This window comes from Psammomys obesus, unplaced genomic scaffold, assembly GCF_907164565.1.
Source record: "Psammomys obesus unplaced genomic scaffold, mPsaObe1.curated_primary_1811, whole genome shotgun sequence".
Lineage (NCBI taxonomy): Eukaryota > Metazoa > Chordata > Mammalia > Rodentia > Muridae > Psammomys > Psammomys obesus.
Window position 1 is genome coordinate 31,217,730 of NW_026593286.1, and position 15,132 is coordinate 31,232,861.

Here is a 15,132-nt window from a genome sequence, read left to right on the forward strand (position 1 = left end):
TGTGTGTGTGTGTGTGTGTGTGTGTGTGTGTGTGTGTGTGTGTGTGTAGCAGGACCTTGCTCAAGCTAGCCTCAAACTCATGGCAATCCTCCTGTCTGAGGCTCTGGAATGCTGAGATTATAGATCTGCATTATCATATCCAGCTAGAGAAGAACGGATCCTCTGCTGGAGAAAAACTCATGTATCAGTTAGCTTCAGCGAAATTAAAACCCTTGGTGGCAGGGATGGCTCCACAGTAAAGAGCATTTAACACTAGAAGCCTGGGATTTGGCTCCCAGCACTCACAAGGCAAGTTACCACCTTCCCTTACTCCAGTTCCAAGGAATCTAGTGCCCTCTTCTGGCTTCTTTGGGCACTGCATGCATACGGTGCACATACATAACATGCAGGGCCAAACACTCACACACATAAAATAAAAATAAATAAACCTTTTAAAAGTTAAAATCGCCATAAGGATAGACAAGGCAAACAGAATTCGCATCCTACATCTGAAGGTCCACAAGAGTCTAAAAAGGTAAGGGGCCTTCCGGCGGTCTGTAGGCCACATCAGCAGCACTTATGCATGGCAAATTTGCTCCCCAAGGGCCATTTGATGATGTCTGCTTTCAGTCATCAACCCCTAGTGGTAGCTTGGTATCTGGGAGACCGAGGCTAGGATGCTGTTAAACATACTGCAATCTCCCATCTCGCTGGGATCAAAAATTATGCAACGCCCCCCATGACCACAGTACTGAGGCTGAAAAAAACTAAAAATTCAGTTTCCAAACTTACTAGGTCTTTCTGCAACTTACTAGTGTTTTCTAACTTAGCGGCACCGTGGCCAGAGACTGTGACGTGAGCTATGCTGATCCTCACCTCTTCGAGGCTTTGCATTCTGTGGTGCTGCACACTTGTGACCCCAATGCTAAGGGGAGAGAGACCAGGGGATGCCTCCACTCACTGGCCGGCAGCCTGGCTTATTCTGAGAATTCCAAGCCAATAAGAAACCATCTGTGGCCCCCTCAAAAGTGCTGATTAATCTGAATAAAACAAAACTCTGGCTACAGTGTACACAGAGATGTAGCATGAAGCAGAGAAACCTCTGCTCAAATACACGGTTGTAAGAAGTTAAGAAAAATTATAGTGAGCCAAAAAGTTTTAAAACTGCAGTGCTGATCATTTAAAGTTTACCGTATATTATCACGCAGATACCAAACAGGTAGAATGAGCCAAACAAAAGTTATGCAAGACCTTAATGGAAACAAAACATGAATTATTAAAAAGACATTACTAAAGACTCAGATAAATGGAGAGCCATACTTTATTCACGAGGAGGAAGATTTGGTATAACAAAAATACTACCTCTTGGGGCTGGAGAGATGGCTCAGAAGTTAAAAGCCCTGTCTACTCTTCCAGAAGACATGGGTTCAATTCCTGGCATGCACATGGTGGTTCATAGTCCACTGTAACTCCAGTCCCAGGGGACCTGAAGGATATGACCTCTGGCCTCCACAGGCACCAGGTAGACGCATGGTGCACACATATATGCAAGAAAAACACCCATACACTCCCCCCCCCAAAAAAAAAAACATTGGTGAGTAGATTAAAAGTAAGAGAGTTACCAGGGAGCAGCAATTTAGAATCAGTGGAAGGATAAGTATGAGGGGGAAAAGCAGAGAGCACTGTGCTTTCTGACATGTTACAAGAATTCCCTTAAGAGTCAAGCTTGAGCCTGAATATGAATGTTAACACTCAACAGTTTACTGAAGGGCAAAGCCAAGACAGTAAAACAGTAAAGGAAAGAGCATAATCAAACAAATATGTGTGATTACACGGACAATAAGATTTCCCATGTAGAAACAGCAACACCGACAAACCAAATGCTGGGTTAGTGAGAGATCAAAGTTTTGGAATCTATGATAAATATAAAAATATAAATAAATAAATAAATGATAAATAAATAAATAAATAAATAAAAGTCTATAAGGTAGCAACAAACAGGAAAAGTGTGAATTTCAACAAGATACCCTTTAAAACAGCAACAACACCTCACATTTAGTAATAAATCATTTAAAAGAGAAATAATGAAACTTGAAGAGTTAGGCAGATAGCTGAAGATATATGCCATAAGCTGTGTGTGTGTGTGTGTGTGTGTGTGTGTGTGTGTGTGTGTGTACAGGTACACATGAATATGTGTGCGTGTGTATGTGTAAAGGCTCAGGTATTCTTCAGGCATCATCCATCTTGATTTTTTGAGGCACAGATGGTTTCTCACTGGCCTGGAATTCTCAGAATAGGCCAGGCTGGCTGGCCAGTGAGTTCAGGCATCCCCTGGTCTCTGTCTCCTCAGCACTGGGGTCACAGGCGTGCAGCACCACAGAATGCAAAACCTCAGAGAAGGAGGATCACGTCACAGTCTCTGGCCGTGGTGCCATTAAGTTAGAAAACACTGGTAGGTCACAAAGAGACTTGGCAAATTTGGGAAACAAAATGTTTGTTTCTGTCTATTCTGTACTGAGCCTTTACCAGGTACAAGTTCTATAGGAAAGAAAAACAGGTATAGAAAGTACGCACCATGGAGAAACTTTCTGAATTTCCTCTCTATGTATGTAGATCGGCGGACCTTAGAAGAAGACCTAAAGGCTTCCCAAAGTTATTCCCAAGGATGGGCCAGATTTTACTGATCTGTTCAATGATGAAGTGGGTTTTGCAGTAGCTGTAGGAGGTTTTTTGCTTTATTTCTTTTGAAACAAGAGCCCTATGTAGCCCAGGCTGGCCTCAAAAATGCTATTTTGCAAAGGATATCATTGATCCTCCTGAGCTGAGATAACAGGGTCATGCCTGTACACCTGGGGTTTTAGTTAGTTAGTTTGTTTGTTTGTTTGTTTGTTTTGATGTTTGTCTGAGACAGGGTCTCACTATGTAGCTCTGAGCTTGATCTCACCATATAGATCCGGCTGGCCTTGAACTCACAGAGATCAGCCTGCCTCTGCCTCTCTAGTACCTGCTTTTAAGCAGCGCTGGTGACTGACCCCAGGCTTTGTGCCTGCTAGGGAAGCACTGGAGCAATAGAGCTACATTCCACCATCTTTTAAGCTCAATAAACGGACTCAGGTCATGGGCATCTATCACCCACCTCTGAGGACTCCATCCAGAGCTCCACATACGTCTTCTGCAGTTTCTTTCTCCTCACTCCTGAGGGAGGCATGGGGATAGCCGCGCTCAGATTCCTCCCTGCTTTTCAATACCCAGTCTTGACTGATCAACTTCCCATCACTCAGCTCTGGCCCTCTGTTCAAACCATACAGCTTCTATAGCTGGACAGAACCTGTGTCTGGGCTTTTCCTAGATTCTAAAGGAATTTCCCTTTTCTTCTGATGAAATTCTCACTCACTGTCCCCCCTTCTTGTCCACACCTACATATTTTCCCATTTGGTGCACACAGTCTTTAACCTTGTCAACCAGAGTACCGAAAAACTAAAACCGGTCTCAGTTTCATTTCCAGAAAAAGTCACGAGGCCATCACAATAACTGCTCAAAATAGCAGCAAACAGCTCAGAAAAGGAGACAGGTCTGGAGACTGAATCACTTGCTCCAGGCATTTCAGTGGGAATGCACTTGATACTGACATTTCCAAAACTGCTGAAAGGACTAAAGAAAGAAGTTCTACAGTGAACATCTTGCAAAAGAAGCTGGGGCCCAGACTGGGCAGAGGCAGTGTCAAACACTGTTTAGACACCAGCACCTGACTCAGAGCCACCACTCAGAATGCAAGGAACAAATGAATGAGTTACATGTAACAGTACTGGGAAATTATCTCACTTCCTTTTTTTTTTTTTTTTTTCTTTTTTTTCTTTTTTTAAACCCCCAAGACAGGGTTTCTTTGTGTAGCCCTGGCTGTCCTGGAACTCATTCTGTAGACCAGGCTGGCCTCAGAAATCCACCTGCCTCTTCCTCCTGGGTACTGGAATTAAAAGGACTGCGCCACCACCACCTGCTTTCATTTACTTTTCTCTGTACTGGACCTGAAACCAAATTCTCTGGCCAGAATCTTAAGTTCCCTCACTTTTTGCCTCCTGACATCCATCCCTGCACACCTCAGGCAAGCAAACAAGCCAGGCACACCCTGGCTAACTAACAGGCTTCAGCTTTAGTGTCAAAGTTCCTATATCTCAGGAAATAGTCTGTCCTGGGCAAACTGGAATGGCTGGTCACCCTGTATCCCATTTTCAGATCCTGAGTCTCTTCCACTTACATCTAGAGTAGCAAAAAGCTGAAGGGGAGAGGAGAGGATCAACGAAAACTAAGGAGTACGAAGAAAACATGTGGAAACCTCCTATTTTGTAAGCTAACTAAAACACACAATTTTTAAAGCGTTTGAATAGATGCTCAGAAGAATAATTCTTCTCTTAGAAGCCAGAAGTAATGTATATGTTATAAAATATGTAATTAACACACTCGGGGGTAGGGGTTGAAATGACTCAGTTTTGAGTAAGGATGCCTGCCACCAAGCCTGAGAATTTGGGTCCTGGGGATCAAGTCCCCTTTAGGGACTGGGGACTGATCCCCTTTGGGTTTTCCTGACCTCCACAAAAGCACCTTAATACATGCACACACACATTAATTAATAGTTAATTGATTGATTAATTAATTAAACAGAATAGGCAGCTGAGCACGGTGGCACTCGACTGTAATCACAGCACTTGGGGAGGCAGAGGCAGGCAGAACTCTGTGACTTAGAGGCCAGCCTGGTCTACAGAAGGAGTCCAGGACAGCCAAGGCCCCACAGAGAAACCCTGTCTCCAAAAAGCAAAAACAAAAACAAGAAAACCAGAATAGGAGGAAGCCGAGGAAGGAAGACGCTCAGACAGCACAGAACTGCTGCCCTGCTTCCAGTGTTGTCGGCATCTGCTGGACAGGACTCTGGTTAGCCTGTTTTAACACCCCCAGGAGAAGGCTCCGACCTTCACAGCTCTCCCCAGTCCTACCCACGCTTTCCTGGCCTCGGCTCATACACACAGCGGAGGCTCTTCCATCTTAAACAGTAACCATGACGAAACGCCTGAGCCTGAGTCCCCTAGAGGAGCGATCCCTTCGCTCCTTTCACACAGGGCTAGGACCCCGCCAAGGGAAAAGCCGCACTCAGTGCTCAGTTTCTTCCACCCGGACCCCATCCCCGCAACGCAGCTTAGCACTGACTCCCATGGGCATCCAGAGGGGAAGGAAAAGGCAATGGCGCCGAAGCTGGTTTTATCACGCAACGTTCTAATAATTTGTTCATGGTTATGTTGCACTGAAGAGTACTCATTTTGATGACTGAATTTTTGAGCACTCTCCGAAGTGAATAGCTACACTTGCCTCACCCTAACCAGTCTCGACGACACCGCTGTTGTCAGGGCCTCTGTGAGCTCCTAACTCTCACCCAAGGGTTTGGGTTCCGTTCCCAGCACCTACAAGGCTCACAACCATCTCTTACTCCAGCTCCAGGAGTTCCGACGCCCTTTTCTGGGCATGCAGATGGTGTACAGACACACAGATACACATAAAATAAATTTTAACACACTGCATCTACATTTTAAATACCGAGATACAGAAACAGCTTAGGTGTCAAAGGATGAGATAAACTTATAGCATGTCATAACATACATGTGTGTGTGTGTGTGTGTGCCACTGAATACCAGTCAGCCTCAAAAAGAGAAGATTCTGCCATTTGCCACATGGATGAGATGAGAGGAAATTATGTGAAATAAAACAAGAAAAACATAGACTCTAATTTAAGAAGAAAAAAAAGGTCACACATATGGAGGTGGGGAATAAACAGTGGTTACTGGGCCCAGGGTGAGGCAGGAAATGGGGAGATCCGAGGTCAAAGGATATGAAGTGACAAACAGGCAGGCAGAGCAATCTACCCCCAAGGGTGCTAGAGTCAGCTAATTGTTCTCAGGATTTTTTTGCTCTAAGTGTTTCGTGCTGGAATTTATTTTTTCCTGAAAGTGTGTTGGATCTAGGATTTCTGCTGAGTAGATTCAGAGCTCCTCTCCCCACAGGGCGGGAAATGGGGAGCTGAGTCAGGAAGTGGACCCGTCCCTCTGTCCCTCTGTGAAGGCATTTACTAACTACCTTAACAGATCATGTACACAACAGAGTGAGTAAATGAAAGGAAGTCTTCGTTCTCCATGCACCTGCTCTACTCCACCAGATACCGTCATTTTCTCCTTAAACCCTTCCCTTCTCGGACCTCTCTCCGCTATTTCTATCCGGCCCATCTCTTACCATGCCTGACCATCTGCCCTTCCTAGGACGCTCTTGTGCCTGCTCCTTAAATGATTCCTTTGTCCCCTGGCCGATCAAAAACTTGCAGAAGTTCGGGTTCATGCTTGAAATTCTCTCCAGGCAAACCCTTCAGTGACAGCTCTTCTCCCACCATGGATCACAGTATTGTCTGCACAAGGCCAGTCATGAGCTGGTATTTGCCCTCACCTCAATACACACACTGCACCTTCAGCCTTAATCAAACCCCAACGAGTTGTCTGCCATGAGCATCTGCCTTGATTCTACTTTTCCACCTATCTGCACAGCAAACCCCTTAACTTGCAGTCCCACCTGAAGCCCACCTACCTGGCCAGGCTTTCCTGGAAGGGCAGCAACTGCTTTGCACCATCCTGCCCTGCAGACAAGCCTCCAGTCCATCACTTCACACAGCCCTCGGCACCTAGCGTTACCTTGAACAGGTGACAGTAAAACGCGGCAACTTTGGTCAGACATCTCAACCCTGTCTCCCTGAAGCTCAAGTGCCTTCTGTCCACCTTGTGTTCAAAATACAAAAATGTTCCCGTCAGCCACACAGCAGCCAGGATGGCTAGTTAGCTTCCTCGGGACATATTTAATCCGTTATCTGCCCTGCCTTCCACCTGAAGCAAGGAGAGGGCCACAGAAACCCAGCAAAGTCATCTCCAGGAGGCCAGTGAGAAAACCAATGTAATGTGTCAGCAAAAGTACAAACCGGGCAGGTCACATGTTAAGCCTAACTTGCCAGAGGCAGAAAGCAACATGCCAACTTGCAACTTCCCAGCACCCAAGAAGCAGTCCTGAGACAAGAATGTGAAGTACTGAAAAGCCTCACCCCACAGTTTCCTAGAGCATGATGGAGGAGCTGCGAGATTCTGAACAAAACAGTGTGGCCATCTCCCAGAGCTCTGTGCGCCTACCTTGAAGGTCCCAACGCCCATCTTTCCATTGGTGCGCAGGACCCACAGATGGTGACAAGTAGAAGAGCTAATACAATAAACTGACCTTTCCTTTGTGAGCGTTTTAAATGCCCGGTATACCTCAAATGCCAATTTCCACCCTTCTCAAATTAGTCAGAGGAGGACGTGCAATGACCATCTTGTGACTCCCGGTTAGTGTGCCCTGCGGACGCGCACTGAAAACACAGTGTAGAAGACCATTGGCTGGGGTGCAATAAGGAATGCATGCTAATTTGGAATGTTGCTATCCGCAGTGATTATCAGCGACAAAACATGCACTAAAAACTGTGTGGCTTCGCAAGCAACACATTTCATCAACACAAATAATACTGCCCGCAGTAAACGGTCCCCCAATTATAAAATGACACAAAAGCAGGCGGTATGTTTTATACAGTTCTTTGATGAAACTGCTTTGCATGTGTCCCTCCCAAGGTAAGAGAGTTGCTAAGTGGGGTCTTTACAGCCAGGCTGGTGACACAGACCTGTAATCCCAGCTACTCGGGAAGCTGAGGCATAAGAATTGAAGGCTCAACACAAGATTAGGCTCAGCGAGTTCAAGGCCAGCCTGGGCAACTTAGTGAGACCATCTCAAAGAGTAGAACCAGAGCTCGGGATGTAGCTCAGTAGCAAAGTACTTGTGTGTGCAAGGGCCCAAATTCAGTCCTTAGTACCACAAACAAACGAAGTGGGGACTTTAAGAAAGGGTTGGAACCAGGCATGGAGGCACATGCCTAGAATCCCAGTACTTGGAAGAGGAGGCAGATCTTCCAGCTGGATCCAGAAACATGAATAGAGTCACCAGGATGAAACTGAATCCAATTGATGGCGTGACCTTCTCCATCTTAACCAAAATTACATTTTTGCTGGGACAAACTTTTTCCACTTCTGTGCATATGGAATTGTCCATAAGCCAATTCCAAATATCTCCATGTTCTCCAACACTTTTTCTACCTCTTTGTACTTGCCTCCACTCAGAAATCTCCCCCGCCCCTCTCAGCATCACACTGAAATTCTGCATCTTTCAAGCTTTCTTCCATAGCTTTTCCTGGTCCCCACACTGGGTCATCGCGTCCTGCTTCATAGCAGTTCGTACTGTCTTCAGGCATTTATTTTGTTGTGGGCTCTCACCTTCAGTCAGCTGTGTGTGGCAGGCACTAGGCAGGCCTGCCAGGCTCGGGTGATCCATGGCTACACAGCTGTGGCAGATAGGCACACACAGAATGTCCACTTGTCCCTTTGCAACCCACACTGAAGCAAGATGGAAACGGTGGCATGATGGGATATCACCCCTGGAGCCTGGACATAGAGCTTGTGACTGTTCTACGTTGAATGAAGTAATGACACGGCTGTTTGGGTATGATCTTAGGCAGAACCTCCTGTGAGATGGTGAGATTCACCTTAAATGGGAAGACAGTGTCTCCAGCCAAATGCACCAAATATCCTCTAGCCTCTCAGTAAAGGTGAACCAATTCTCAGTACATTTCGATGAAGAATGTACCCTCTGTACTTACTCTAGAACTGGCTGTCATTTCTAAGACTCTTAAATTTATGTGCCAGTCTTCATTCGTCCAATCTCAAACCAAATTTTCTATATGTGGGTTAGTTCCAGGATAGATTCAAAAGTGTCTAAAAATTGTTTTGTTTTCTGAGACAGGGTTAGGGTTAGGGTTACATAGCCCTGACAGTCCTGGAACTCATTATTTAGACCAGGCTGGCCTCAAACTCATGAGATCCACCTGCTTCTGCCTCCCAAGTGCTGGGATAAAAGGCATGAACCACCATGCCCAGCAAAAGGTGCCTAAAATTTAAAGTAATTTTTTTTTTCCAAATAGGACAGCAGTCTAATATCCCTGGTACTACTATCTTGCATGCAATGGTGTCAGTTAAAAATATAATCACCCACGAACTGTTGCAATATTCACCCGCTTTGTTGGGGAAAGCCAGAGGACAAAGATTTGCTGTATTTGTAAATTACAAAGCTTCAATTTCCTTGGCAGAAAAAGACAACAGGCCAAACTGCTTGGTTTAAGCAAGACTTCAAATTTTAATGTTTTGGTAAAAACTGAGTTCAGAGACTGAATCTCATTTCTAAGTCGTACAATGAAGGGTGGCCGGGCCTCATCTTTTGTTATCATTGTTGTAGGTCTCTAAACCATCTGATGTAGATCGTAGGAGAACGGGGTGTATATTTTCATGTAACAGCCGTCAGGAAGAACCACATTCTTTCTCAAATTCTGGTAAGATACACATACAAATCCAACACTCAGGCAGAACAACAGTGAATTCAAGGCCAGCCTGGGCTGGCTAAATACTGATACAGCCTTTGGAAAATAAAACAAATGCCGAGAGGTGGTGGTACATGCCTTTGATTCCAGCACTCAGGGGACCAGAGACAGGTGGATCTCTGTCAGTTCGAGGCCAGCCTGGTCTACAAAGGGAGTTCTAGGATAGCCAGGTCTACAAAGAGAAACCCTGTCTGAAAGATAAAACAAATTAAATAAAACAAAGGTAAGTCAAGAAATAATAACCCTAAATGCCTGAGAGAACGAGGCTCAATATTTAGTTGATTTGAAGCTTGGCTTGGCTTGATTTAAAATTTCAGCCAGAATAAATTTGATCAGTTACAAAACTGTTGGAGGTTGGTCTGATGCTAATTACTGGCCTTCTGTGTAAACCTGCCAAAGTCATTATACCTGACTGGCTAATTAAACAGCCTATACCTGGGCAGGGCAGAAGGGGGTAGGTGTGGCTAAGGTTCCGAGGCTTTGGAGAATCCCACGAGGAATCACGGGAAAGAGAGCTGGATGGGAAGAGAGGAAAGAGGAGAATGCTATGATGGGTTAAGCCTCGTGGGGCTGGGAGGAAGGACTCCAGTAATGGCGTGAAAAGGCACAGACGAAGAATAAAAGCAAGTATTTATAAGATTATGGAAGGAAGACAGGATGGTTAAGGAGGATGGCATTGGACGGGGGCTGGGAGATGGATGGCGAAGTGATTCAGATAGCGTAGGTAGGAGTATCTGCCTGGCCCAAGGTAAATACGGCAATTATAAAATCTAACAGGTGTCTGTCTGTGATAGTGGGATACGTAATACCTCCGTGATAATCGGCGGGCTAACGATAAACATTATGTAGCCCAACACCCATTTTATTTTTAGTTTACTACAACACACAAAGACTCTCAAGATTGGCTCCTCAGGAGACAGATCAGTTCAAAAACTAAAATTGTATATATGACGACGATATAAAGTTTAAAATTCCTTTCAATATAGAATTTTTTTTTCTAATTATTAAAAAGTTCTCTTTGTTTTAAGAAACTCTGCAGCAAGCCAGGAGGCAGCACTCCTCCATGGTCCCTGCATCAGTTCCTGCCTCCAGTTCCTGCCATCCCTGAGTTCCTGCCCTCACTGCTTTTGAAGATGAACTGTTACACGGAACTGTGAGTAAAATAAACAGTTCCCTCCACAAGTTCAAAACAAAACAAAAAGTCTGAAATGGACAAAATAATAGAGAAAATAAAATAAAAACTGCCCAGCTGCTTCCTCTGATGAGCCTTAGAACTGCTTACCTGCCCTGATTTCTCACCTATCTGATTCTTTAAAATTCTCTGAAAACAACCAAGGTTAGAGAGAGAGATTTGGTCTACATTTAGGCTGAATGATTGCGGCTTGTTTACGGAGAGCCTAGGCAGAGAGTAACGGCATCATTTCTCCAGGGTACAGCACTGAGCTATATATACATCTCCCCTGTTCCCACCACATTTTAATAGGCTCCCCAGGCCTTTAAGCACAGCTGTATTTATCTGTCAGATTAAAATAGAATGGCCTTGGGATTAAGGGCATAAGTCAGACATAAAACTTTTGCTCAAGTTTCAGTAGTCACCCAGCCATGGTTCTGCAAACAACTTTTTACGACTTTGTTTTTCTTTTTAATTTTGGTTTTTTTCCAGTGTTTCTGTGTGTAGCCCTGGCTATCCTGGACTCGCTCTGTAGAGCAGGCTGGCCTTGAACCCACAGCGATCCGCCTGCCTCTGCCCCTCCGAGTGATGGGATTAAAGGCATTGGACACCATGTCTGGCTACTCTTGTTTTTTCCATAGTTAGAAATGGGGTTCAGCCAGCAGAGGAAGATCTGGGTACACACTTTCATTTCCAAACTCTACAAGGAACCTTTGGTGGTTGGTCAGGGACTTTCATGGGCTCCCTCCCCTAACACCCAGAGGTGGTTATCAAGAGATCTGTCAAGTACCTACCCTTTAAAACAAAGATCTGACTTTAAAAAACTGCTTTTCAGTCAAGTATGGCAGTGCACAACTGTGAGTACAGCAGGAGTTCAAGGCTGACCCAGGCTTCAGCAGACTCAATCTCAAACCAAAACAAAAACCAAAGCCACAAGAGGGGATAAAATGACACATAGAGCAAAGGAGATTTTTAAAAACCTGGAGCATTTCACAGGCCCATGAAGCTCTGGTTCCCACCTGTAAAATAAGATCACTGAAGGAAGTCATTTAACCCTTGGAGTAGTGAAAGCAGCAGGTGTTTTCAAGGGCACTGAAAGACTGAAGCATTACATATAGATCCAAAGCAGTGGTGGACCTGGGTAGCAGCTCATGTCAGTAATCTTAGCACTTGGGAAGCTGAGGGAGTAGGATTTGGAGAATTCAAGGCCAGTCTGTGCTACACGGTGAGCTGTAGGCCAGCCTGGACCATGATGATATGCTGTCTTAGAAAAAAAAAAAAATAGTACATTCCTCTTCAACTAAAGAAGACACAGTTTTGAGTATGTGGTAAGTCTGAGATCAAGTTGATAGAACTTAATTTTTTTCAATGGGTACAACCAACGAAAACTCGGAAAGAGGAAAACAGGAAAGCTAAGATTTGTTGTTGTTTTCTGGCATTAAATAGCCAAATAAAGAAAAAGAGGCTATGAGTACAGATCATCAAATGATCACAGACATAGAATAAAGTACAAAGAGCAGAAGGGTACAATTTTACCTGGAAAGAAAAGATTCGAGGACACACACACACAGTCTTTTTCTTTCAAATGTGACACAAAAGAAGAAATTATTCCCCAAAACTAAGAACTGAAGAGGGAGGAGAAGAGAAAAAAAAAAAAAAAAAAAAACAAAACAAAACAACAACAACAAAAAAAATCAGGGCCAATGAAACAAATGGAAGGGGCTCATACTCTCAAGAACAAAATGACCACTTCATGAGATGGGAAAGGGGAGGGACGGTGGGAAAAGCAGAGATAATACCACACATCCGTTCTGAAAGACAGTTTGGAGAAAGAACAAAAATAAGTGGGGAGACAAAATATACACTTTTTTTTTTTAATTAAAAACAAACAAACAAAAAAATGCAACCAAAAGACTGTATTTGAGCACACCAATGTGTCAGACTGGGACCTGAAATCTTTGGCTGTCTCTAGGGAATGGGCTCATGGAGGTGGGGGTGGCTGTCTTTCCTTTGCAGGAACTAAGCCCAGGTATATTTCACTTATATTACAACTTGCCTGAAAGGTTTTGGATATTGAAATGCAATGCAAAGTACGAAGTGAAATTCTTGGTAAGGGGCGAGACGGCTACTCCGGCTTGTTAAAGGTTGAGAACATTCCGGTAGACAGGTGTTCAGGCTTTCCAGAGGTGCTTCTTGCTTCAGAGACTTAAAACAACAATGCTTTGGGTATAGGAAGGCCCCTGGCCAAGCCCTCGCTGCCCCGCACTTGCTCACCGGCAGCTCACTAAATGGATTATACTGAATGAACGAGGAGGCATTCAGTCCAGCAACGAATTTAATCAGTCTCTGGTCGTCTCCAAGAAAGAACCCGAAGTTCTGCCACAAGTCTGGAGGTGCTGTGAGTGGGTCCCCCCAAACACACACACAGAAGGGACCAGGGGGGAAGATAGGAAAGGAACCCTTTCCTGCACTGATCAGGTGAGAAGGGAGGCAACGGCAGCGGTTCTCAGTTTACTCACACTGGGCGGTCGCAGGCCCATCCCCCTCACAGTGGCTCAGACTGTCACCTGTCCTCGCAGGAGACCTCCAGAAAACTGGATCGGACGGACGAGACACTGCAAAGAACACAATATCAGGCGGCGTCCCAGGAAGGAGACCGGCAGAGCCGGCCCCAACCGCCAGCAGTGACCTGTTGGCCAGCAAGTCCAACAGGTTCAAGAATGACGCTCGCAGGTACCCTCCCACGCGCAAAGGACATGGCCAGAGTACTCTCCCAGTGACAGACCCCCCTCCCCCGCCCCGAGTGTGACCAAAGAGAAGAAGGGCTCCGAGACGGTGCGAACGGTCCTCAGACCACCGAGACTGAGAGTCAGGGCCATCGCTGGACTCCACGACCCTAACCGGAAAGCCGTGGAAAGCCAGAGACCAAACCAACTTCCGCCTCCGCTGCGGGGGTGGGGGTGGGGAGGTGGGGGGGGGTTGGGATGTCCCCACCCCCGTGCCCGCCACCCCCACTCCCTGGAGGAAGGAACACCCCCCGGCTTCTCACAACCTGGGGGACCGGTTTAGGTTAGCCTCAAGTAGTGACGTGCTCAAGAGGCAAATGTCATCGAAAAGAACGTACCACATAAAACTTCTAGAAAAAGCCATTTAAGCTTAGTGTGGTGGCGCACGCCCAGCATTTTTGGGCGGGGGGGGGGGGCTGCTGAGGAGGAAAGATCACAAATTGCAGGCCATCCTGACCTACATGGTAAGACCCACTTAAAAAAGAAAAGCCCACTATCACCAGGTCATTCAACACAAAAGCCACAAGTAAAAGAACTGTTGACCAAAAAGAAATTTCCTGTCAAGAGAACACTGGCTGAGAATTGGCTTACAGCTAGGAGCTGGTGGGGGGTGTGACGACAGAGCCAGACAGTGCATAAATTCCTCTCGAATTCTTGCTGAGGCCATCTCAGGTTTAACCGGAATTTGAACTTGATGGAGAATACCATAGAAAATTGCCCAACTCTATCCTAGGAACCCAAGTTCAAGACGCCCCAGCTGGTTTCGCTTCTGTTGTGCTGCCTTGTGCAAACCTCCCTCTCGAGGTGTTTATCTCAGCTTTCCTCAAACAGCTTGCTTAGGCAAAGGCTCCCATCCCTTTGCCTAAGTGAGATGCGAGGACACGGTTTCTGTCTTCAAAAACCGGTGCTCTGGCCACTGGGCACTGAATACACCAAATACTACCCAAGGGTAGTCCCAGCTGGCTGAAATACTTTCAGTTGGTTATAAACTGAGGCTAAGTGCTTATCTCCGGTTGCCCTCAGGAGCAGTGACTGACCGGGGAACGCATCTTTAATCCTAGCAACGCATTCAGGTGGCAGAGACACGTGGATCTCTGCATTCTGGGCCAGCCTGGGCTACACAGCAGGGCTACATAGAGAAACCCTGTCTCAGAAAACCAAAACATAAAATAACAAATAATTGGCTTACAAACCAAGGTTGTTTGTGATACCGGAGAGCTGAGCCTTTTGTTTTGTTCAGACCTTTTTTTTTTTTTTTAAACTGAGGTGGGGGTGGGCTCTTCATTTATCTAAAATCTCTCCCTAGAGAGGTTTTGGATCCTCCCTGTTAGTCAAGGCCTGACTTACCGGCCCCACACCCCTCAGAGTAAGAACAAATTCAAAGGTTAACTTCAGCTGAACCCGAGGGATTTATTAGAGTCCTTGAATGTACTTCAGCTACTCAGAACTTAGAGTGACCTTTGTTGTATTGCATTCCTTTGTTAAAGTTCAAGGGAACTTGCCCTTCCAGATAGATAGATACATAGATGAGAAAGACAGAGAAGGAGAGAGGAGAATTCTCAATCCCCAGGAAAGCGCTTCTTGTGCTTTGGAAAATAGCAGAGGCACTTGAGAGTAAAATTTCAGAGCACTGAGTAAACGTACTCTCTCTCTCAAAAAAAAAA

At 45.5% G+C, this 15,132-nt stretch overlaps 1 protein-coding gene across 7 annotated transcripts in view; it reads right to left on the minus strand.

Annotated features, from left to right (window-relative positions):
- The window catches only part of Cflar (CASP8 and FADD like apoptosis regulator), a 74,518-nt gene that overhangs the window by 29,998 nt on the left and 29,388 nt on the right, over window positions 1-15,132 (minus strand). For 5 of the 7 annotated variants that reach the window (XM_055616565.1, XM_055616563.1, XM_055616560.1 and 2 more), the window contains exon 3: window positions 13,202-13,297. The exons of 1 other annotated variant lie outside the window; for it this stretch is intronic. The gene's annotated coding sequence lies outside the window, so the exon portion shown is untranslated. Of the gene's footprint in view, window positions 1-12,738; window positions 12,821-13,201; window positions 13,298-15,132 lie in introns of those variants that run through there. One more of the 7 variants, XM_055616567.1, reaches the window with a different exon arrangement.